Source organism: Rutidosis leptorrhynchoides, chromosome 5 (assembly GCF_046630445.1).
Source record: "Rutidosis leptorrhynchoides isolate AG116_Rl617_1_P2 chromosome 5, CSIRO_AGI_Rlap_v1, whole genome shotgun sequence".
Lineage (NCBI taxonomy): Eukaryota > Viridiplantae > Streptophyta > Magnoliopsida > Asterales > Asteraceae > Rutidosis > Rutidosis leptorrhynchoides.
Window position 1 is genome coordinate 205,610,110 of NC_092337.1, and position 27,050 is coordinate 205,637,159.

Below are 27,050 nucleotides of genomic sequence, written 5' to 3' on the forward strand. Positions count from 1 at the left end.
TTATTTATCATAAAATTCGTACTATTTGGTAACATGAATTTTTTCCTTTCCTGTTTCTTTTATCAAGTTTGCGGGATTTGATATAATATGTATAATACCTGTAGTTGGTTTCAAATCAATGATATATTTCTTATATTTGATCATAGTGTGTATGCTACCATTATCTACGATACATAGGTCTTTACACTTTACCCTATATTATATGCAAAAGAAATTGAGAGTGGAATTAATCAAGGACTTGTGGGTCTAACTTTAATCAATGATACGGAGTATATTATGAGAACAAAGGCTACTGCAAAGAGGGATCGATCAACACACACACGAAGCAACAATACTTTGCTCATGTGTTTTCTTATTGTTGAAAAATGTATGTTTAAATGAGTTTATGTGTTTCAAGTTTTATCAATATTTTATTTTAGAATCTTTTTTTTAATTTGGACAGCCCTCTTAAACCATGTGCACAATAAAAAAATATTTTTAAACTTTGAAAACTGGTGCATTAATGTACTTTAGTTTACACTGATCAAATTTTTTTTTATTCCTTATATTTTTTTATTGAATGCTATCTCTTCTCCTTTTTTTTAATTAGATAAAAATATGATATCTTGCCCCATCCTTTTTACTGTTAAACATCATTATAACTTTCATCATGCATCTATCATACACCATCATTATCATACCCGTCATAATATCATTATCAATACGCTTCACTGTCATCATTATCTATATATCACAGTGTAAGACCCGAATAATTATCTTACTTACTTGTGTATTATGGTGTTCAAGGGTGTGGGTTTTATTGTATATAAATTAAAATGCAAAAGAAACTGTTTCTGTAGGATCGCGCGCCGCGCGGGTTTGGGGCGCGCCGCGCCATTTGGCGCTGACAGAATCCTTTGTTTTAAATTGGTTTAAATGAAGGGTATTTGGGTAATTTCACTTGGGGCCGGATTTGTGAGCCACATTAGCTGGTTTGGATCAGTTTTGGATCATTTTCACATCCATTCATTACTCCCAACTATCTAGAGAGAGATGGAGAGATTCTAGAGAGAGATTTAGGGTTTTGGTGAAGAAGGAGGCCGAATTGATCAAAAGCTCGAGTTCTAAAGTTGTTCCTTTTGTTCCTAGCTACGTTGTGGTGGTATTGGTAAGCTCAAACTCCGAATTTCATTTGTTTGATTTGATATTCAAGTTAGGGTTTTGAGTTAATTAGTTGTAAAACCCTTTTAGATGATAAAATGGGTTTAGTGATGCTAATAATCGGGTTTATTGTAAATTGTTGGTGGATTTTGGGTTGGTGAACTAATTGGTCATGTTTAGAACTTGAAATTGAGTTTAATCACTTAAGTTAGTGATTATGGAAGTATTGAAACCCATTTAGGGTTACTTGGTTGACTAACTATGACTTTGGGTCAAATTAGGGTTTGGTGGTAATTATGACCCAATTGGCGAGTTAATGAGGTTTATAAACTTAAAATGGATTAAGTTGGAGTATTAAACTGAGTTAAATGTGTTTTGGTGTCGAAACTTGTAAATGGTGAGATTTTGACCTTATGAGTCAAAATTAGGGTTTAAGTGTCAAAATGGGTATGACGCGTGTTTAACACTTGAGTTCGGGTTTAATTGGCATATTAGGACCATTCTCACTTGTGTTAGTGACTATTGGTTAGTTTGGGCACGGTTTGTGCTTGGAAGTGCATTTGGGTCGAAATTACACTAAGTGACGAATTGGGTTGATTTGTAAATCCACTCTAAGTGTATTGTTGTAATTGTGATAATGGAATAGGTATTTTCCATTGGCGAGTTGCGGTTTACTTGGAAGCTTTCTTCAAGACTTCAAGGTGAGTGTTAATATCCTATATGCATATGTATGTGTAGGATGGGTGCGGGTCGGGTGAAGTGGTTCTCGGTTATAGAGCTCACTTCACATATAGGTGGATTGATGGACTTGGATATAGGTCCAATTGGCACGGTTGTGCGTTTTGGTTGACCACCTTTGACGAGGTGCACACTTTGTGTGTACGTTATCACATGGGCGTGGGATGTGGATTATATAACCCCAATGGCGAAGGGTTATTATTGTGAGTGGAATATTTATGCATTCGTGTATATGGCGTGTTTATTTGTGGGTGTTATGGTATGAACCATCGAGCCGGTAGCATCGAGTGTGAACCACGAGCCGGTAGCACTATAAAATGATTGATGTGAACCACGAGCCGGTAGCATCGAGTGTGAACCACGAGCCGGTAGCACTATAAAATAATTGATGTGAACCACGATCCGGTAGCATCGAGTGTGAACCACGAGCCGGTAGCACTATAAAGTAATTGATGTGAACCACGAGCCGGTAGCATCGAGTGTGAACCACGAGCCGGTAGCACTATAAACGAGTGAGACTCAAATGCGTATGGTGTGAACCACGAGCCGGTAGCACCATAGCGTTATGGTTAACCTTGGGTGTTTTTACGCGTTGTTATATATGTATATTGTATACGTATAATGTTGCATTGTCGTTATGTGGCTAACCTTATGGGTGTAGCTAATTGGCATCGTTCACATCGTTACTGTGAACTTATATTTGTTGATATTATTAGCTTGGTGCTTAGTGTTTGTACGGTACGCCTAGACTAGCTTGCCTTTATGCTTGGACGTTCGGTATGCGGTATTTGTTATTTGGGTGGCGTATTCATTTTATACATATATATGTATGTAGTATATTATCACTCACTAAGCGTTAGCTTACCCTCTCGTTGTTGAATTTTTTTATAGATTGCATGCGGACGGTGGCTCGGGTAAGCGCGAGGACTAGAAGACTTGCATAGTTGCTTAGAGACTTGCTTCTGGATTGTTTAGGATTGGGTAGCGTATCCCCGATCGCCATGCTCGGCTTTATTGTGTATTAAAAGTCTTATGGTCAGAAACGTGTAATTGGTACTTAAGTGGTAATTTGGGTTGATGTGGGCCCTGCTTTGTAAAACTCGTTCACACCTTAGTTATGTGCTAGTTTAACATATATAAACTTGTTTCTAAAAGCGTTTTGGTTAAATGTGTCGGGAACTCGCTTATCTTTTTCGCACTTAAAAGTCCCGGGGACAGCCAGATATGGCGCGGCGCGCGGGCCATATTGCGCGGCGCGCCGATGGTCTGCAACAGAATTTTTTTTTTTTTGTGTGAAAATTAACGGGTTTTGTCGGGGTTTGGTTTGGGTTGTTACAAGTGGTATCAGAGCATGGTCTAAGGGATTTAGGTGACTTGAGATAGGTGCCTAGACTTAGACTTTTGTGTGTGCTTAATTTATTGCGGGACTTGTAGGATTACGGGTCGGAATGGGTTTAGTTAGTGCCTTGTTATAGGTTGACTAACGTTTGTATTAGTAATGCGGATATTGTTAATATGTTATTTGTGTTGTGAAAATAATTCTCGCGTATGTTTGTATCGCGTAGAATCTTGTTGTGTTTGTTTATATCATCGAGCGAGACGGTCATTGTACTAACAAGTCGATGCGGCGTGTGTGCGTAATAAGAACTTGCAAACCTTATTACGGGTGCAAATCGCGTCTAACGAGTGATGTACGACGAGTGTTTAGCAAGATGGGATGGAGTTGTGCGTGCGATTTTATACGTTCGTGATCTAATCGTTTTGCATTTTGAGATTGACGACGCGAAACGAGATCGAAGCGAATGACGTGGAGTTTAACGCTAGAGTTGCGGCCACCGTTGTGGAGCAAATGAGAGCGTTTCGAGAAGAAATGGATAAGAAGTAATCCGAACTTCAAAGTAGTGGTGAAATGGAGCGTTATCTTAAGAGCTTCATGAGGACTAAACCCCCGATGTGTGATGGGAAATCGGATCCTTTGGTGAGCACAACTTGGATTTCGGATGTCGAAGGGTGTTTTGTACTATTGATTGCCCTCCCAAGGAAGAGACGAGGCTCGCTATTAGTTTGTTGCGGGGTAGGGCAAGGGATTGGTTGCATGGTAGAATTAACCTTGTCGGTGGTGAAACATTTATGGTATTATCGTGGGACGAATTTAAGGAGGAATTCTTCGAGGAGTTCCGGACTTCGGCCGATTTGTGGGAATTGAGTAATGAGTTGCGAAACTTGCGACAAGGATCTATGGATTTGAGTACTCTCAAGACGACCTTTATGGCGAAGGCTCGTTTTTGTCCGGAGTATTTGGGAAAGTGATCATTTGTTAATGGGGGATTTCTATCGGACTTTGAATGACGACTTGAAAAGTCAAATTAGTCGTGGTCAAGCGAAATCGTTTTCGGAATTATCCGACTTGGCTAGGGGTTTCGAGTCGCATACACGATCGAAGAAGGGTGAGCCTTCAAGGGAGAGAAGGGTTGTTTCTTATGGTGCTCCGAGTAAGAGGACTAAGGGTCCGAGTGTGAGCACAGGTGGTACGCGGACGAGTATATCGGATTTTAGTGCGGTTAGATGTTACAATTGTGGCGTGAGGGGTCACAAGTCTTGGGAATGTTCAGTACCAAAGGGTGATGGTATGGTGTGCTTCAATTGCCAAAAAGAAGGACATCGTAAGTCGGAATGTCCCAAGTTAGCGGGGACGGGTGCGGCCAGGAGACGTTAAGGTACGTTTAATTTTGATAAATATGTCTTTTGATTATTTATTAAATGCCGTTTGAGTTTGAGTTGCGTGCCTTTGTTGTGCATGTTATGCTATGGGTGACGTTCCTAATGGAAGTACCCTATGTTGATGTTTGATTGACGGGCGAAGGGCGTAAGACTTGGCGTAACCAAGCATTCCTTAGTATTTGGAAAATGTCTCTACCAAGCCATGGAAATGAGTTTTGGTGTTCGGATGTTAGAGCATGTTCGCTCTCGTGTTGAAGTTGATGAACCATGAGGTTCGACGGGTGGGATGAAACCCGAGAAATCGAGTGTTTTGGATCTCGATGTATGTTGGTAAAGGATTCTACGTGACGCGACATTAGGTGCCTCTTTTATACCTACTAGCGTGGTGTTCGACTCCGATTGTGTTGCGGTACACTTTTCGTACAAAGTATTTAAGGGTTGGTTAAAATCCTTCGTGTGCTCAAAGTTGGAGTAAGATGTGGTAATGGGTCGTGTGAGCCCAAATTGTTGGTAAAGTCTACCTGTGGTAGCATTGTACGGTTGTACGAGTTGTGGATATGGAACGTGGTTCTAAGTGGGGGAGTTACACTCCCGCACGAGGAAGTTTTAGTGTGAGATTTCGGATGATGCTATTGGTAGATCCGAAAAATGTTGTCGAGACCTGGTTGGGTCGATTTGTGGTAGAGTACAATTTCGGATAAATTGTACTTATGATTTTGGATTTGAATTATCACCAAGGTGGTAATGTGGTAAATCTCGTTGAGGGATAATGGACGTGTTTGGCGAGCAAGGTGAAATCCTCCGGTTAAGGGAGGTGTGTGTCGGGTTCTCTTGTGGAGAATTTTTTTTGGTACCTATGTTTGGTATAGGTGGTTCTTGCTCGATTATGGTATGGTTGTTTGATGAAGCATGATCTTTAGGGTCCGCTGACTTCATCATGAGAATACGTGATTGGTGGAGCATGACTTTCGGGGTCTGCTGACTTCATCATGAGCGTGGTGTTATATCGGTGAAGCATGATCTTCGGGTCCGCTGACTTCATCCGGTGTTGTGATTGGTGGAGCATGACCTTCGGGGTCCGCTGACTTCATCATGAGCGTGATGTTATATCGGTGAACCATGATCTTCGGGTCCGCTGACTTCATCCGGTGTTGTGATTGGTGGAGCATGACCTTCGGGGTCCGCTGACTTCATCAAGGGAGTAGTGTTATGTCGGTATGGTGTAACACTATCGGGAAATGCGAGTACCGGTGGGAAATGCGAATACCATTCCTGTGTTGAGATTGTGGATCGCGTGTGTTTTCGGATTCACGATGATGCGTGTAGTTCGGTCATCTTATTGGAATGAATCTCGTGTAGTTCGGATTCATGGTGACTCGTGTAGTTCGGTCATCTTATTGAGGTAGTAATCTCGTGTGGTTTCGGATTACTAAGGCTCGTGTAGTTCGGCCAACCTCGATGTTGTGGACGTGAATCTCGTGTAGTTCGGATTCACAAATGACTCGTGTGGTTTCGGTCATTGTATTGAGGAGTGAGTCTCGTGTAGTTCGGATTCACAATTGACTCGTGTAGTTCGGTCATTCCTCCGGGATAGTGACTCTCGTGTAGTTCGGATTCACTATGGCGCGTGTAGTTCGACCATTCCCGATTGTTGTTGTGGTGAAGATAGTGAGTCGCGTGTAGTTCGGATTTACTAGGGCGCGTGTGTTTTCGGCCAGCCTTCGTGTCGTGTGATCTATTAGATGTTTGATACACTAATGGTAGGGTCGTAAGGACCATGTTGCGGGAACTATCGGTCGTTTTATACGTCGATGGTGGGGTTGTGAGGACCATGTTGTGGGATTAGTGAGGCGATAGCCGTGTTTCGCTCACATGTTTGTTACGGGTGTGACGATGGTTGATTTCGTACACCTTGGGTTTTGCGTTTCCATAGTCATTTTGGGCGCTATCGGTTCTAGCCGTTGGATTATGATGTTACGGTGGTTGCGTATTGGTCGTATGGCGCACTACAAAGGATGTTTAGTGATTGGTGTAATCCGTAAGGGATCGTTTGGTTCGGTCTTCATCGTTTCGGATTGTTGACTTTAGGATTTAAACTTGGTTGCTTTTAGCATTGTACTTTGTAACGTTACGCTAGAGGGTTGATATCTCGGTTCGAGATTGATTGAGTTTCCCGATGTGAGGGATTGAGCATGGTTTTAGTGCTCGGATTGTGATTTGTTAAATCGCGTGTGACGATTTTGGTTGTTAGAGGTGATTCATTTGGAAGAGTTGCCTAGGAAAGTCGGATTGGGACGTATGTTTGAGGACCGTGGAGTGTGGTCCGTTTGGTTAAGTGACGAGGATCACGAGGACGTGATCGAGTTTAAGTGGGGGAGAGTTGTAAGACCCGAATAATTATCTTACTTACTTGTGTATTATGGTGTTCAAGGGTGTGGGTTTTATTGTATATAAATTAAAATGCAAAAGAAACTGTTTCAGTAGGATCGCGCGCCGCGCGGGTTTGGGGCGCGCCGCGCCATTTGGCGCTGACAGAATCCTTTGTTTTAAATTGGTTTAAATGAAGGGTATTTGGGTAATTTCACTTGGGGCCGGATTTGTGAGCCACATTAGCTGGTTTGGATCAGTTTTGGATCATTTTCACATCCATTCATCACTCCCAACTATCTAGAGAGAGAGGGAGAGATTCTAGAGAGAGATTTAGGGTTTTGGTGAAGAAGGAGGCCGAATTGATCAAAAGCTCGAGTTCTAAAGTTGTTCCTTTCGTTCCTAGCTACGTTGTGGTGGTATTGGTAAGCTCAAACTCCGAATTTCATTTGTTTGATTTGATATTCAAGTTAGGGTTTTGAGTTAATTAGTTGTAAAACCCTTTTAGATGATAAAATGGGTTTAGTGATGCTAATAATCGGGTTTATTGTAAATTGTTGGTGGATTTTGTGTTGGTGAACTAATTGGTCATGTTTAGAACTTGAAATTGAGTTTAATCACTTAAGTTAGTGATTATGGAAGTATTGAAACCCATTTAGGGTTACTTGGTTGACTAACTATGACTTTGGGTCAAATTAGGGTTTGGTGGTAATTATGACCCAATTGGCGAGTTAATGAGGTTTATAAACTTAAAATGGATTAAGTTGGAGTATTAAACCGAGTTAAATGTGTTTTGGTGTCGAAACTTGTAAATGGTGAGATTTTGACCTTATGAGTCAAAATTAGTGTTTAAGTGTCAAAATGGGTATGACGCGTGTTTAACACTTGAGTTCAGGTTTAATTGGCATATTAGGACCATTCTCACTTGTGTTAGTGACTATTGGTTAGTTTGGGCACGGTTTGTGCTTGGAAGTGCATTTGGGTCGAAATTACACTAAGTGACGAATTGGGTTGATTTGTAAATCCACTCTAAGTGTATTGTTGTAATTGTGATAATGGAATAGGTATTTTCCATTGGCGAGTTGCGGTTTACTTGGAAGGTTTCTTCAAGACTTCAAGGTGAGTGTTAATATCCTATATGCATATGTATGTGTAGGATGGGTGCGGGTCGGGTGAAGTGGTTCTCGGTTATAGAGCTCACTTCACATATAGGTGGATTGATGGACTTGGATATAGGTCCAATTGGCACGGTTGTGCGTTTTGGTTGACCACCTTTGACGAGGTGCACACTTTGTGTGTACGTTATCACATGGGCGTGTGATGTGGATTATATAACCCCAATGGCGAAGGGTTATTATTGTGAGTGGAATATTTATGCATTCGTGTATATGGCGTGTTTATTTGTGGGTGTTATGGTATGAACCATCGAGCCGGTAGCATCGAGTGTGATCCACGAGCCGGTAGCACTATAAAATGATTGATGTGAACCACGAGCCGGTAGCATCGAGTGTGAACCACGAGCCGGTAGCACTATAAAATAATTGATGTGAACCACGAGCCGGTAGCATCGAGTGTGAACCACTAGCCGGTAGCACTATAAAGTAATTGATGTGAACCACGAGCCGGTAGCATCGAGTGTGAACCACGAGCCGGTAGCACTATAAACGAGTGAGACTCAAATGCGTATGGTGTGAACTACGAGCCGGTAGCACCATAGCGTTATGGTTAACCTTGGGTGTTTTTACGCGTTGTTATATATGTATATTGTATACGTATAATGTTGCATTGTCGTTATGTGGCTAACCTTATGGGTGTAGCTAATTGGCATCGTTCACATCGTTACTGTGAACTTATATTTGTTGATATTATTAGCTTGGTGCTTAGTGTTTGTACGGTACGCCTAGACTAGCTTGCCTTTATGCTTGGACGTTCGGTATGCGGTATTTGTTATTTGGGTGGCGTATTCATTTTATACATATATATGTATGTAGTATATTATCACTCACTAAGCGTTAGCTTACCCTCTCCTTGTTGACTTTTTTTATAGATTGCATGCGGACGGTGGCTCGGGTAAGCGCGAGGACTAGAAGACTTGCATAGTTGCTTAGAGACTTGCTTCTGGATTGTTTAGGATTGGGTAGCGTATCCCCGATCGCCATGCTCGGCTTTATTGTGTATTAAAAGTCTTATGGTCAGAAACGTGTAATTGGTACTTAAGTGGTAATTTGGGTCGATGTGGGCCCCGCTTTGTAAAACTCTTTCACACCTTAGTTATGTGCTAGTTTAACATATATAAACTTGTGTCTAAAAGCGTTTTGGTTAAATGTGTCGGGAACTCGCTTATCTTTTTCGCACTTAAAAGTCCCGGGGACAGCCAGATATGGCGCGGCGCGCGGGCCATATGGCACGGCGCGCCGATGGTCTGCAACAGAAAATTTTTTTTTTTTGTGAAAATTAACTGGTTTTGTCGGGGTTTGGTTTGGGTTGTTACACACAGTTTCATTATCATCTATATATTATGTATTATATCCACGATCATCTTCATGTTGGGATTAATCGGTTGTGTCTACATAAATGTTCACGGGTATATAACGTTTGATGTTCCTAATCATAAGTAGTATTAATTAAACACTAGCTGGCTATGGTAGATTTATAAATCAAGTGTTATCTATTATTTTATTCAATTAAATTAGCTAGTTCCCGTTATTTGAATTGGTAGTATTTGACCGGGTAATAGAAAATTTATAGTGGGGTGTGGGTACTCAATTAATCACACAAACCCATCATCACCAACTGATATTACTCTTACTAGTTTTTCTTTATGTTTTGTGATTGATATAATTCACCAACACCATATACATACAAATATTACATTATAGTATTTTCAACTTTTGGGAGACATACACCATCTCCTTTATTTTTCTGTTAGTGCATGTTTTTGACTACCACATTCACATCCTCCAATCAACAAATATCCTAAAACTCCTTAATATAAAACCACCATCTATATCTCTTTTTCCTTTTATCTTACTCCTATTTTTCTTACGTGAACAACCGGGACCAGATTTTTTTTTTCATTATTGACTGTGTATGATTGATATGATATTCAATTATATTTCATTTCACATCCACTAATATATCACTTTTTTTTATATTAATTATTATATTATTTTATTTAATATTAGTATTATATTTAGATATGTATGGTTGGTTATTAAGTGGTAGGCAACTAATTATCACAATAATTTTACTTGTCTGCCATATTTTTTGCTGTCAACCAATTGCAGTGGTATAACATAGTGGGTTAAGTGCTTGTACTTTACTATATAATTCCTTGCTTTAAGTTTCATCATATTTAATTTGTGTCGGTAGTTTCCTTACTTTAAGTTTCACTAGCGATCATACCTTATTATTAGGTAAGTACCCACTAAGAAAAGCTTACCAACACTTTATAAAAAAAAAGGCTTTGTATGATTAACAAAGTATTTAAATAGGTACCACCTTCTTTTATTTATTTGTCTCACCCTAAATCACGGGTATATCAACCCCACCGTTTTGTTGCTTTCACGAAAGAAAAAAAAATCTAACTCGCCTTTATTAAGTTTTAAAGGTACTCCCAATATTTATATTTAAATCGTTTGTGCAAGTTTAGAAGAGGAGAAAAAAAAATACGCAACCTCACAAGCTGCAATAGAAGCTGGCTAGAACACGTACAAAAACGGTTGTGGACTTGTTGTGGTTATCGACCAGACAGAACAGGAAGCAATATCAGTTACGTTTTGGTTTGGTGCTATTGGTTATTTTGGTTATGGTGTCGAAGATGGTTCTCAAATGATGGTAAGTGTGTTCATGAAGATTGATGATAGTAAAGTGATTCTTGGGTTGATCATTTGATAAAGAAGGTGGTGTTTAGTTGGTGTTTGATGAAAGAGTTATTGACGGGGTTAGGAGGTGATACCCGAGGTGAGTTTATATATGTGTAAGTAATATATGTATATGTATCTTAATATATTTTTTTTAACTATCCCTCTCAAAACAGGTTTATTTTATGATCGTTGTAAAATATTGGTTTTCTTGTTAATTAATTAATTCAAAGTAATTTAAATTAAATAACGTCAACTATTTTTGTAATACCTGATGAGTATAACTTAGTGATGGAAGAATCCAAGCTGATAACTTCTTGATGAGAAGACACATCAGAGGTTTCAGGATCTTCCGACGGTTTCAGCGGCGGAGGACGGTGGCCGGCAGAAATCTTGAGAGGTGGAAGTGGTGGTTGAGCAACTAGAAGAATCACCATGATTATACGGAGCTCTTCGTGCTGATAACGTGTTATAATTTTAATACTTTATATGGCATATATTTTACTAATATGAAAGAAGATACTAATATGAAGAAGATAGAAGAGATTAAATTCTTATTCAAGAATGGTGTGCATACAAATTACAATCGATAGCATATTTATAGTACAATAATTCACTGTGCAGTTAGGTGGAACAGTAATATCCGTGATCCACCAAATATATTGATTCACCAAATTTTACTTTATCAAAAGTGTCGGCCACTACACCATGACACTTGACTTATAACAAATATAAGTATATTAATGTATAATAAAAAATATATTTATGATGATTAACGGGTATACCCAGCCAGCACGTTAAAATAAATTTGCATATTATCTAAGTTGTTGTAACGACCCAAATTTTTCGACTTATAATTATATTTATTACTTTCACGAAACTGCGTATTTGTACGTACTGAGTTATATTTAATTCTGGGATATTTATTCATGTTAATTACTTTCGTCGATATCTTACAACGTGTTATTAAGTGCGTAATCACTTAACTTGATCTTCGAATGCTTTTACGACCGTTATTGTCACTTGTCGTTTAAAACGAGCTATGTACTTTGTACACGTTCAACTTTTGTCATAATTGGAATATTATGACTACGTAATACTAATTGTTATTTTCTAATGACAATTACTTGGCTTATTGGTTGCTTAATTACGTTTAGTGTTTTACTAATGCACACTAGTTATTCTTAATGGACTTTTTACCTTAATGGACTTAGGTCCACCCTACTCTAGCTAATGGACTTTTAAGTTAGCCCAATTTTAATGAATTTATAACCCATTAAGATATAAAACAAAAACCCATTAAGAAAAGCCAACATATAGAGGGTAAACGAAAAATGATGATGAAATGAAGACCAAAGTTGTTGTACGATGCAGAGATATTGATGATGGATTGATGATGGTGATAATCACGAATAGAGGGTAAACGATAATGATTAAATGTTAATGATTATGATTAGGATAATATATGATGATGATGGAGGTTTATGAAGATTATAAATGAAGATGATGAAGATGTTAAATGGGTTAGAAGAAGGAAATAACATTGATAAGTTAAATAAATTAAAACGCGATTTAAAAACAGAAAGTAGCTAGTGGTTCAACGGTATAAGGATGTTTGTGTTCAACGAGAGGTTGTAAGTTCGAAACCAGTGGCCTGCAAGTTATTTTTTTTTTGTTATTTAAAAGCTGCCTTAAGAAGTGTGTTTCTGTTGGGCTGAAGTCTAAGGTGTCTGTTGGGCTATTAATGGACTAAACTTTAGTTAACAAATAAAAACAGGTTATATATCATTTAATTCGGGTTTTACAGCAGAAAATCATGATAGTTAAGTGGTTGAGGGTGTATTTGTGGAGCGAGAGGTCACGGGTTCGAGTCCCGTCCCAGGCAGTTTATCTCTTTTATTGTTAAGGTATAAATTGATTATTATTATTATTATTGATATTATTATTACATATATCGTTATTGTTATTATTATTATCATGAAATATTGGAATTGATATTATTATTATTGTTAAGTAGCATTATTAATAATTAGTATTATTATTTAATGTAGTTATTATTATCATTATCCTAAATATTATCATTAACTTAGTTATTATTAATAGAATAAATATTATTATTATGATTATGATTAGGATTATTATTATTATGAAAATAATACAAGTTATCATTAATCTCATTAATATTAGTATTAGGATCATTTTTGTAACTAATAGTATTATTATTATTAAACAAATGTAACATTATTAACAATATCAACATTATTATTAATACTATCATTTTTTTAAGTTATTATTATTATTATTATCATTATTAAATCATTAATATCATAACTATCATAAACAGTAAGATTAATATTGTTACAAGTATTATTATTAATATCATTGTTATTATCACTAATAGAGTTATTATTAACATAAGAATATTATTAATGTTATTATCATTAATTTTACTAATATTAACTTAGTATAATTAGAACTACTGTTTGATAAACAAATGAAATATATATATTATTAATATAAAAATGATATAACTAATACGTTTATATATATATATATATATATATATATATATATATATATATATATATATATATATATATATATATATATATATATATATATATATATATGTGTGTGTGTTCAATTACAACTATGAATATTAATAAATATACAAATGATATAGGTTCGTGAATCCGAGGTCAACCCTGCATTGTTCATTATCGTCATATGTATTTTTACTACAAAATACATTAGGTGAGTTTCATTTGCCCTTTTTACCCTTTATATTTTTGAGCTGAGAATACATGCGCTGCTTTTATAACTGTTTTACGAAATAGACACAAGTAATCGAAACTACATTCTATGGTTGAATTATTAAATCGAATATGCCCCTTTTTATTTAGTCTGGTAATCTAAGAATTAGGGAACGGACACCCTAATTGACGCGAATCCTAAAGATAGATCTATCGGGCCCAACAAGCCCCATCCAAAGTACCGGATGCTTTAGTACTTCGAAATTTATATCATGTCCAAAGGAGGATCCCGGAATGATGGGGATATTCTTATATGCATATTGTGATTGTCGGTTACCAGGTGTTCAATCCATATGAATGATATTTTTGTCTCTATGCATGGGACGTATATTTATGAGAAATGAAAATCTTGTGGTCTATTAAAATGATGGAAATGATTATTTTTGTTAATCTAATGAACTCACCAACCTTTTGGTTGACACTTTAAAGCATGTTTATTCTCAGGTATGAAAGAAGTCTTTCGCTATGAAATTGCTCATTTTAAAGATATTACTTGGAGTCATTCATGACATATTTCAAAAGACGTTGCATTCGAGTCGTTGAGTTCATCAAGATTATTATTAAGCCAATTATAGTTAGATATATTATAAAATGGTATGCATGTCGTCAACTTTCGATGTAATGAAAGATTGTCTTTTCAAAAACGAATGCAATGTTTGTAAAATGTATCATATAGAGGTCAAGTACCTCGTGATGTAATCAACTATTGAGAATCGTTTGTAATCGATATGGACTTTGTCCAGATGGATTAGGACGGGTCTTTACAGTTGGTATCAGAGCGGTGGTCTTAGCGAACCAGGTCTTGCATTAGTGTGTCTAACTGATAGTCGTTAGGATGCATTAGTGAGTCTGGACTTCGACCGTGTCTGCATGTCAAAAGTTTTGCTTATCATTTTTGTCGGAAATCATCTGCTTATCATCCTTAGGAAATTACCTGCTCATTATTCTTAGTCTAGACACGTTTTACTGTTTTGACTGCATGACTAGTGTATAGACAAAATTCATATCTTAGCATATCTGTTACTGTAGACCTTGCCTGATATCTCTCGTAAATTTTTCCTTAATTTAAGGGATCCTGGTACTATATATATCTATGCAAATTATGCATTGAGAATACCATCCAACTATCAATTGCTGTCAATAAACTCTTCATACTAAAAATCTTTCCTGAGATCGCGTAAGATGGCCTCTACGAATCGACCCAATTCCTCTGACTCCGAAGACAGCATGACAGGAGCACACCAACCAATCAACTACCGTGATTACTGGAGAAAATGTGGGTGGGTTCGCGACATACTCACCCTATGGAGAAGGGAAGAAGGTACTCCATATCATGAATCGAATCTACCACCTAACCTTGTAGTACTTGACCCGCTCACCGGAGAACCTGTTCGCAACACCATTTATACCCTTTTGCATGAATTTTTCGTCTTGAAGCTACCATTAACGAAACTAGAGAAGATATCCGACCTCTACCTCACACTGATAACCGACCAAGGTTAGTAGAAGAAGTTAAAGAACTCCGAGATCGAGTGTTAACTTTAGAGAGCACGGTACACAATTTGCAAGCATCAGTAGTATCACCAATACCAGTAACATCACCAGCCTCAACACCAACAGCACTAGTACCACCAACAACAACATCCGCATCACCAGCTTCGACATCTCATTTTGTACCTCGAGTATAATCATCGTTCTACATGACGTTCTACATCATTTATCTTCGTTCGATATGGTGATTATGTAATCTCAAATGTTTTAGAGATTATATATTCTTGTTCTAATAGAAAATCAAATGAGTTTAATATCATATTGACTCATTAAATCAATGCTTACATCTGAAGAAAATATATATGTATATATGTTTTCATAAAGATTGTAATTAAAAATTCTTTTGCACAAACCATTAATGGTGAAAATATTTTAACGGGTAGGTAATACCCGAGGAATATTTAGATTTCACATTAATAAGTTACAGTGTACATTCTTTGAATCTGATTCAACAGTCATTTACTATCCTACTTACAACCACCGATATACGTATCCGCTCACCACAGAATAATCATTTTCATTCAATTTCATATTTGGATTTTGACCTATCAGAATCCAACAAGTGGCATAATGAAGAAAACATTGGACAAAATAAAATTTGTTAGAAACAAATAAATTAATTATGAGAAATTTTGTTAAGAATTCACGCTAACTGTTCCTAGCTAACTGATTACATTTTATTTATCGCAATTTATTTATCGCAATTTATTTATCGCATTTTAATTATCGCAATTTTAATTCTCGCAATTTTATTTATCGTCAGTTAATTTCTGTTATTTATTTTATGCACTTTAAATATCGGGACATGTATACAAGGTTTTGACATATCATATCGACGCATATATATATATATTATTTGGAATAACCATAGACACTCTATATGCAGTAATGATCGAGTTCTCTATACAGGGTTGAGGTTGATTCTATAATAATATATATACTTTGAGTTGTGATCGAGTCTGAGACATGTACACGGGTCACGATACATATTAATTAATTCGAACTTTATAAATTATTGAACTGCTAACTGTGGACTATCAACTGTGGACTACCAATATTGGACAATTAAAATGAATTAAAACATTGATTGTAACATATGAAACTAATCAATTCTTCAAGTTTGCCACTTGATTTCATCTTAAACCTCATTTGTATCTTGACGATTACAATATGCGTTCAAAACTTTCATGATTCTTGAAAACACCTCAATCGAGAGGATGAACCAACCGCACTTCATCAACGAAAGAAAAGATTGATGCATATAGATATGCACCTGAAAACACTCGGAACCTGAGTAAACGTTTAACCCGTATATGTGATATCTCCTTTGGCGTTTTTATTATCGAAAATAACTTTACAATCCCTCTCCAAATTAGCCAATTTTGTCACAGCTCCAGCAAGTCAACTTCAATTTTTCACTCGGATTAGCTTATTATAACCCTGATATATAAGTTTACCTTTCGTCATCGATATCGGAAAACCGTTTATATCTTAATACATTAGCAGTAAACTTACCAGCAACTTCATTGATCTTTGACTTTATGAAAAGTTATATTATTCATTGAAATCCTATCATCTACTCATCTGCATCTGATAACGAGAATTGCCATACCAAATACCGAGAATCAGCAATCAGTATATTGAAATCACGCAGCATGGATATATCAACAGTTATATGTAAACATATAACATTTATCTCTTAGAATTATGATCTTCCATTCTGATATTCTGAAAAAGTTGAATACAACAGCAAAAAAACTGTACACGACCTTAACCGTCGAAGGTATAAAGATAAAGAACAGTACGTTGACAAAGCTCAGAAAAGTTGGAACTGGAAACCAGATTGAGCAAACCATGAAGAAGACTCTGAACAAATTACAAGGACTAAACTAGTACATAAAGAATTCAGATGATTCTGTTTCTGATGAAAACTTTAGCAAATACCTTGCTTCTAACTCCAAACTCTTACGGATAAATTCTCTTCACCATCCTTCGATATTAGAAATTCCAAGATATCATCGTATCTTTCATTATAAATATCCTCCATATTTCTGAAGATATTTTCATAACTATTCTTATCTGAAATCATTAATCTCTTCGTACTGTCAGTGTCACATCATATAGAAACTGTTAGTTTCTATATTCTGTAAACTTTTGAACTTAAAATATGAATGTTATTGAAGTAATGTTGGGAACTGATGCATGAGTTAGTATAATATAATGACACTTGATCAACGTGATTATATTACAGTAAGTCATGCTGAGTTTCTAAATGGAACATGATGATTCACAGATTATAACATCTTCATGTGTCATGTTACATAATTCTTTCATTCTGGTTAACTTCCGAACATATCAAGAAAGTATATTCTTGATAGTTCTATTCTCAGTGATTCAGGTAATTTGACAAATCAAATCGTCCGTTTACGTTCTATCTTGTTTAGAACATTAAGTTCATTCTAAACTCCATACTTACTAATTCTGGACCATTACTCGTTTTACTAGAGGTCGAGAAGATAATAAAAAGGCAAAGAGCTCCAAAATATAAGAGAAAATATAAAGCCCAATAACAACACGGAGGCTACAAACCGTGGATATTAATAACAATATAAAGACACAGTATAATTAAGAATAGTATCACCCCAAGGTTATATTAAAAGTAAACAGATTTTTTTGATAGAAGATTGAAAAGAAGGATGACAGAATGATAATTAGGAAAATATTAGGGATTAGAACAGGACTAAGCATTTTCACAATCTTTTGGATGTATGAACTAAGAAAGAAAGTATAGGAATGGTGAGAATAATGGAACGGAAGAGCTTAAATTTATAGTGGAAATATCAGACATAGTAATCGCGGTAGATCACCGCATTTAATTATAGAGATCTTAATTTTTCTTACTCGCCGAAGAATCAAATCTTTTAGATTTAGAAGATTTTCTTTAAATCTCTTGAATTCTGAAATTCAACCAAGACTACGTCAAAAGCTAAGACGCACCTTATTTTCTAATTTTCACCGTAACTACGTCAAAAGTTGAATCTCTATCTGTTGTGATAGCTTCATTTGTACACTTCATTTAATCGAATCGTTTTATCTATATTAGTCAATAATGATAAAACTCAATTTATCAACTCATAGTTGACATGAAAACATTTTTATTGTTAGTCATGACCACCTCACTCAAATTTCGGGACGAAATTTCTTTAACGGGTAGGTACTGTGATGACCCGGGAATTTCCGACCAAATTTAAACTTAATCTTTATATATTTCCGACACGATAAGCAAAGTCTATAATGTTGAGTCACAAATATTTCGAACTGTTTCATATATTCGTTTGACTTTCGACCATTCCCGACGATTCACGAACAACTATTTGTAAATAGATAACATATATATATTTAAATAGGTATTTATAATTTGAAATATAATTTAGAATATTATATAGTATGATTATTAGGATTTATATTGTAAAATAAATAAAGTAAAATGCGATTAATGGAAACTATAAAATATATAGATATATGTATAAACATGTAAATAAATATTACTTGTAAATATATAAAGTTATATTAAATCTATTTGCTTAAAAATATATAATATAATTGTTTTAGTATTTAACTTTGCTATTTGAAAACTGTTTATATATAGAAAGGGAATATAAATGATTTCGAGCTTAATTAGTAAACGTCAGTAATACTCGGTTGACATTTCGTTAGCATTCATATAGATTTAATATAAGTTTATGATGGATTAAAATAAAAGCTGAACTGTAAATCGATTACGAAGATTTTAGGTTTGTTAAAAATATTTTTACATTTTTAAGTTTAAATATTAGTACTCCGCACATATAAATTGGAACAGAAAATAAATAATTATTGAATCTTTTTTATCAGGTTTCAACCAGTTAATGGGTGAAATAATTAAATATATTTAATCTAAAAATTTGGAATTTCTAGGAACACTTTTATATTTTAACTGTTTAGCAACGAACACACTCCGCAAAAAGTGTCGGTAGAGTAATAGTCATTTTGCCCGTGAATATGAAATCATCCACCAAAATACTGTTTCAATTCCACTAATTAGGAATCATGATTGATAAATTATTATATTATTTATTATTATTATTATAATTAATTATTAATATAAGAATTATATTACTTAGAAATATAATTGTATATGTAGATGTGCGAGGGAGTTGGAGATATAATTACTCCCTTCTTCTTCCCAAGCCATTGACATCACCACACTACACCCACCATGAACCGCCGGACCTCCGGTCACCATGAACAACGAACCACCTCTTCTCTCTCTATATCTCCCTCTCTATTTTCCTTTATGTTTCGGTCACCAAAACCCGCCACCATTTTGTTCTTCTACCATTCGTTTATGTTTGGACCATGAACCAACACCATCATTTATAAACCTGATTCGGCTTTAGTTGAGAACCACCACCACCATAAACCACCGTAACAAACATAAACAACTACCATGTCAAACCAAAATTTTAAACCCACTTGTTTCCTGTTTCTTTTTAATCGCCAACCACCACAGCTATGTTGCTACCTCCATGTTTCTACTTTTGTTTTTAATCTATTCAAAATAATCATCACCACTTCCACTCCAACCCGTCACCACACTAACCACCGGGACCATCGCCATCCATCACCATTTTTTCCCCTTTTATTGTTCAGTTCGTTGGCTTAGAGAACCACAACTTTTGTCATCTTATTATTTTTCGAACAATAATCATCGCCACCCCATCGGTCACCGTGAAACCACCATAAACCCACCTCCACCGTCACCTTTCTCATTCTTCTCTCACTCTCTCTCTCTTAATGTTAATCGTGAACAAATCACCCTCACAAACAGCATGTTATTACTGCTACATTCTGTTACTGCTACAATAACAATAATGATAAATGATGACGAAAATGATGATGAAATGAAGACCAAAGTTGTTGTACGATGCAGAGATATTGATGATGGATTGATGATGGTGATAATCACGAATAGAGGGTAAACGATAATGATTAAATGATAATGATTATGATTAGGATAATATATGATTATGATGGAGGTTTATGAAGATTATAAATGAAGATGATGAAGATGTTAAATGGGTTAGAAGAAGGAAATAACATTGATAAGTTAAATAAATTTAAACGCGATTTAAAAATAGAAAGTAGCTAGTGGTTCAACGGTATAAGGATGTTTGTGTTCAACGAGAGGTTTTAAGTTCGAAACCAGTGGCCTGCAAGTTTTTTTTTTTTTTGTTATTTAAAAGCCGCCTTAAGAAGTGTGTTTCTATTGGGCCGAAGTTGGGCTGAAGTCTAAGGTGTCTGTTGGGCTATTAATGGACTAAACTTTAGTTAACAAATAAAACGAGTTATATATCATTTAATTCGGGTTTTACAGCAGAAAATCATGATAGTTAAGTGGTTGAGGGTGTATTTGTGGAGCGAGAGGTCACGGGTTCGAGTCCCGTCCCAGGCAGTTTATCTCTTTTATTGTTAAGGTATAAATTGATTTTTATTATTATTATTGATATTATTATTACATTTATCGTTATTGTTATTATTATTATCATGAAATATTGGAATTAATATTATTATTATTGTTAAGTAGCATTATTAATAATTAGTATTATTATTTAATGTAGTTATTATTATCATTATCCTAAATATTATCATTAACTTAGTTATTATTAATAGAATAAATATTATTATTATTATTATGATTATGATTAGGATTATTATTATTATGAAAATAATACAAGTTATCATTAATCTCATTAATATTAGTATTAGGATCATTTTTGTAACTAATAGTATTATTATTATTAAACAAATGTAACATTATTAACAATATCAACATTATTATTAATACTATCACTTTTTAAGTTATTATTATTATTATCATTATTAAATCATTAATATCATAACTATCATAAATAAACAGTAAGATTAATATTGTTATAAGTATTATTATTAATATCATTGTTATTATCACTAATAGAGTTATTATTAACATAAGAATATTATTAATGTTATTATCGTTAATTTTACTAATATTAACTTAGTATAATTAGAACTACTGTTTGATAAACAAATGAAATATATATATATATATATTATTAATATAAAAATGATATAACTAATACGTTTATATATATATATATATATATGTGTGTTCAATTACAACTATGAATATTAATAAATATACAAATGATATAGGTTCGTGAATCCGAGGTCAACCCTGCATTGTTCATTATCGTCATATGTATTTTTACTACAAAATACATTAGGTGAGTTTCGTTTGCCCTTTTTACCCTTTATATTTTTGGGCTGAGAATACATGCGCTGCTTTTATAACTGTTTTACGAAATAGACACAAGTAATCGAAACTACATTCTATGGTTGAATTATTAAATCGAATATGCCCCTTTTTATTTAGTCTGGTAATCTAAGAATTAGGGAACGGACACCCTAATTGACGCGAATCCTAAAGATAGATCTATCGGGCCCAACAAGCCCCATCCAAAGTACCGGATGCTTTAGTACTTCGAAATTTATATCATGTCCGAAGGAGGATCCCGAAATGATGGGGATATTCTTATATGCATATTGTGATTATCGGTTACCAGGTGTTCAATCCATATGAATGATATTTTTGTCTCTATGCATGAGACGTATATTTATGAGAAATGAAAATCTTGTGGCCTATTAAAATGATGAAAATGATTATTTATGTTAAACTAATGAACTCACCAACCTTTTGGTTGACACTTTAAAGCATGTTTATTCTCAGGTATGAAAGAAGTCTTCCGCTGTGAAATTGCTCATTTTAAAGATATTACTTGGAGTCATTCATGACATATTTCAAAAGACGTTGCATTCGAGTCGTTGAGTTCATCAAGATTATTATTAAGTCAATTATAGTTAGATATATTATAAAATGGTATGCATGCCGTCAACTTTCGATGTAATGAAAGATTGTCTTTTCAAAAACGAATGCAATGTTTGTAAAATGTATCATATAGAGGTCAAGTACCTCGCGATGTAATCAACTATTGAGAATCGTTTGTAATCGATATGGTCTTAGTCCAGATGGATTAGGACGGGTCTTTACATGTCAAACCCTATGGATCCATATCTAAGATTCGCGGTCTCCGGTTCAAAAACCAATGACTAAACGTTACCGAGCTAAAGGGAATGTTTATGCCTTTGTATAACCCACACATATATAAGTTAAAGTACTCGTGCCTAGTATGTAAAACGTAAAATGCGCATGTATTCTCAGTTCCCAAAATAGGATAAAGTAAAAAGGGAATGCTATAACTCACAATGGTAAAGTAGTGATAAAGTCGAGTCGGGAAGTAAGCAAGTATGTAGGTTCGGAAAGTCCTCAACCTAAGTCAAATATTACTAAGTCAGTATATCATCCCAATAGGTTTAAATGTATGTAAATTAGGTCTTAAAGGTCATCATCATTCATCATCAAACAAAAGGTGTAAAGTAAGTTTCATTCATGGAGAGAGTTTAAAACAAAGGCCGAATTCGATCAGTCACCACGGCCTCTATACCTACTGAAATAAGGTGAGACCAGTGGCCTTGGATCCGTATATGAGTCCTCTAATTGTGGTAAAAATTCCAGAAGCAAACTCGTCTTTGTTTGACCGTGGCGACGGTCTAAGTGCTAGTAGGTCAGAATTTTCAGCACAACGTTAAAAGGACATAGTGACGATCGGAGGGCCATAAATCTTAAACTGTAACTCGGATTAAGACGAGTCTTAAACAAAAAGTTATCTACTCAAACATAGATAACTGAAAATCAACTTTACAGTAGCCCAGGTAATCGGGTCTGTTCCAGAAAATAGTAAACACTAGGTTCCGGTGGTTTCTTGGTGTTCGATGCTTATCACGGCTCTCATCCTTGATGCATATAGCTTCAAGTGTACAACTCGTTGATGTGTTTGCATCATCTTAACCAAGGTTTGACCATCATAACACTTGTAAAAGTCTAAGACATGTAGCACAACTCATTTAAGTGTTGCAAGTAGCTTGATGAACCAAAGTTACATCAAAATCTTAGATCCGACACATACATGAACTATAAAAGTAATATTGAACTACAAACTTAAAAGTAAACTAACTAATCAAGATCTTAAGATGTAGAACATAGTTCTTAGTTAGATCTTGAAGATCCAAGACTCAAGAGTCTAGATCTAAAGTTGTTAAGTTAAATCCTAAGTAATAACACTTGAATCTTTACTTTAATGAAACCATAAGCTATAAAACTTAGATTTTCATCTTGTAAAGTACATGTAAGCTTTCAAGCTTTTGTTTATGAAAAAATAAGTAGACCATAAGCTATAGAAGCTTAGATCTTTCATATATATGTGAAGTTATAACTAAAGAGTTACACTTCCATGTTCTTGAACTTTCAAGTTAACTTTTGTTCAAGAAAAATGAGATCAAAGTTAACTAGTAACACTTGACCAACAACCACATGAATCATGAATTCAAACATGTACAAAATGAAGAAATAAACTAATTAATCAAGTAACAAGTTCATGGTTCTCATACTTTTAAAGATTCAAGCCAAAGTCTTGATCTTTAAGGAAGTAAACTTTTAAGTTTACAACATGAACTTCAAGTATGAGTTTAACAACACATGAACCTTAAATCTTTTAAAACAATGAATGTAGAACATAAACTAGAAAGTTTTGTGCTTGTTTGTTCTTGTAATACAAGATAATAAGAAGAATTAAACTAGAGAGTTTGATTCTTGTACTAGTAAGTAAATAATAACAAAGAACAAGTAACAAATTAACAACAATGAACAAGTATCAAACAACAAACAAAGATAAGTAAATGATGATGATATGTTTGCTTTATGTTTTGGTTTTTGCAAGGAAAAGAAGAGAGAAATGAGCTTGTTACTTACAAGAATTAGAGAGAAAAATGAGAGAAAAATGGAAGCAAGTAAGTGTGTGAAAAGTGAGAGAGTAAAAATGAGAGAATACAATGAATAAGTAACTCAAAAAAAAAATCTTGAACACTCCCTCATCTCACATAGGGCTGACGGTTTGAAGGGAAAAAAAGAGGAAGAGGAAAGTCTACTAGTTACTTCATGTATTGGCTCAAAAGTTGGTTATTAGGGGTGTTGCATGGGGACATGGTGCAAGTAAATGGTAACTAGATTCCATGAGCACTTAAACCATCTAGTTTAGTTCTAAAGTATTACTTGCATTTTAAGATGGGCCAAATAATCCATTAAGTGTGTATGGTGGGCTCTTAAGTCCATTAATCATGAGCCCAAGTCCAAATAAATAATAATTCAAGTAAAAGCCCAAGTAATTAACTAATAACCTTAGTTAATTAAAATGATTAATAAAATTAATCATGAATGTAAATAATATCTGAAAATATTATTCGTATAATGTACGTGTGTCAAAAAGACGTTTCGGGCATTTAAAAGTCAATCATGGTAACAAGTAAATGTATATAAATGATACATTCATTAAATCACAAGTATTAATAATAATTATTAATAAATAAACGTTAGAAAATCCAGGGTCGTTACATTACCCACCTGTTAAAGAAAATTTCGTCCCGAAATTTTAAGCTGAGGTAGATGGAGGAGTCGGGAAAAGTGAGGATACTTCAGCATCATTTGACCCTCTCGCTCCCAAGTAAACTCAGGTCCTTGTTTGGCATCCCATCGTACTCAGACGATCGGAATCTTGTTGCGTTTCAAAGTTTTGGCCTCACAGTCCATAATTTCAACAGGCTCTTCCACAAAGTAGATTTTTTCGTCAATCATAAGTTCTTCCAGTGGTATGATGTGTTCGGGTGCAGCAAGACACTTCTTCAAGTTTGACACGTGGAAGGTAGGATGAACTGAGCTCAATTGTGCTGGTAGATCCAAACGGTATGCAACGGGTCCAACATGTTCCAAGATTTCAAAACGACCAATGTATCGTGGGTTTAACTTTCCATGTTTTCCAAAATGAATCACTCCCTTCCAAGGTGCAACCTTCAACATTACTCGGTCACCAACGTTGAATTCAAAGTCTTTACGTTTAAGATCGGCATAACTCTTTTGGTGATCGCGGGCAGTCTTAAGTCTAGCCTGAATCTGAGCAATCTTCTCCGTTGTTTCGTGGACTACCTCGGGTCTGATGATTTACTTTTCGCCTACTTCGGCCCAACAAATAGGAGATCTGTACTTGCGACCATACAATGCTTCAAAAGGTGCGGCATTAATGCTCGAGTGATAACTGTTGTTGTAAGAAAATTCGGCTAGCGGCAAATGCCTTTCCCAGGCCTTTCCGAAATCAATAACACATGCACGCAACATGTCCTCCAAGGTCTGAATTGTTCGTTCACTTAGCCCGTCGGTCTGTGGGTGATAAGCAGTACTCATGTCGAGACGGGTTCCCATGGCTTCTTGTAAGGAACGTCAAAATCTGGAAGCAAAATGGGGATCGCGATCTGAGATGATCGATAAAGGTACACGATGATGAGATACAACTTCTTTGATGTATAATTGAGCAAGTCTCTCCATTGTATCCGTTTCCTTCATAGCCAAGAAGTGTACAGATTTGGTAAGACGGTCAACGATAACCCAGATGGTATCGTATCCGCCCACCGTGTTTGGTAGCTTGGTGATGAAATCCATTGTGATCCTTTCCCACTTCCATTGTGGGATTTCCGGTTGTTGAAGCATTCCAGAGGGCCTCTGATGCTCGGCCTTAACTTTTGAGTAAGTCAAACATTTCCCAACATAAGTTGCAACATCCTTCTTAAGATTCGACCACCAATACTCTTCTTTAAGGTCGTGGTACATTTTACCCGCTCCGAGATGAATCGAATATCTCGACTTGTGGGCTTCATCAAGTATAACGTTTCGTAGATCTCCATAAAGAGGTACCTAAATTCTTCTGGCATAACATCAGAGTCCAGACTTCCTAACATCAAATCGAGAGACAAGTATGTTCAAATGTTCATGAGATATATTCTCCTCCTTGAGAGCCTCATCTTGGGCTACTCGGATCTGACTGTTTAGATTCGAATGGATGGTGATGTTCAGAGCCCTAACACGAAGAGGTGCAGTTCTCTCCTTTCGGCTTAAAGCGTCAGCTACAACATTGGCCTTGCCAGGATGATAGCGAAGTTCACAATCATAGTCGTTTAGCGTCTCGATCCATCGACGCTGTCTCATATTCAGTTGCTTCTGATCAAAGACGTGTTGGAGACTTTTGTGATCGGTGAAGATAGTGCTCTTAGTTCCATAAAGATAGTGTCTCCACAATTTGAGCGCAAAGACAACGGCTCCAAGTTCGAGATCATGAGTAGTGTAGTTCCGTTCGTGAATCTTCAGTTGACGAGAAGCATAGGCAATAACCTTTGATCTTTGCATCAGTACACAACCAAAACCACTTTTCGATGCATCACAATAAACAACAAAGTCGTCACTGCCCTCAGGAAGTGATAAGATAGGCGCGGTGGTTAACTTCTTCTTCAAAGTTTGAAATGCTGATTCGTGTGCGGGTTTCCAAATGAACTTCTTCCCTTTGTGAGTCAACACGGTCAAAGGACGCGCAATCAAAGAGAAACCTTCGATAAATCTTTGGTAGTAACCGGTGAGACCTAAAAACTGGCGAATATGATTCGGAGTAGTGGGGGTCTCCCACTTGCTGATAGCTTCAATCTTGTCGGGATCAACTTTGATACCCTGGTCGCTCACAATATGACCCAGAAATTGGACTTCCTTCAACCAAAATTCACACTTGGAGAATTTTGGCGTAAAGTTGCTCTTGCCTCATGAGTTCAAGTACTAGTCGGAGGTGTT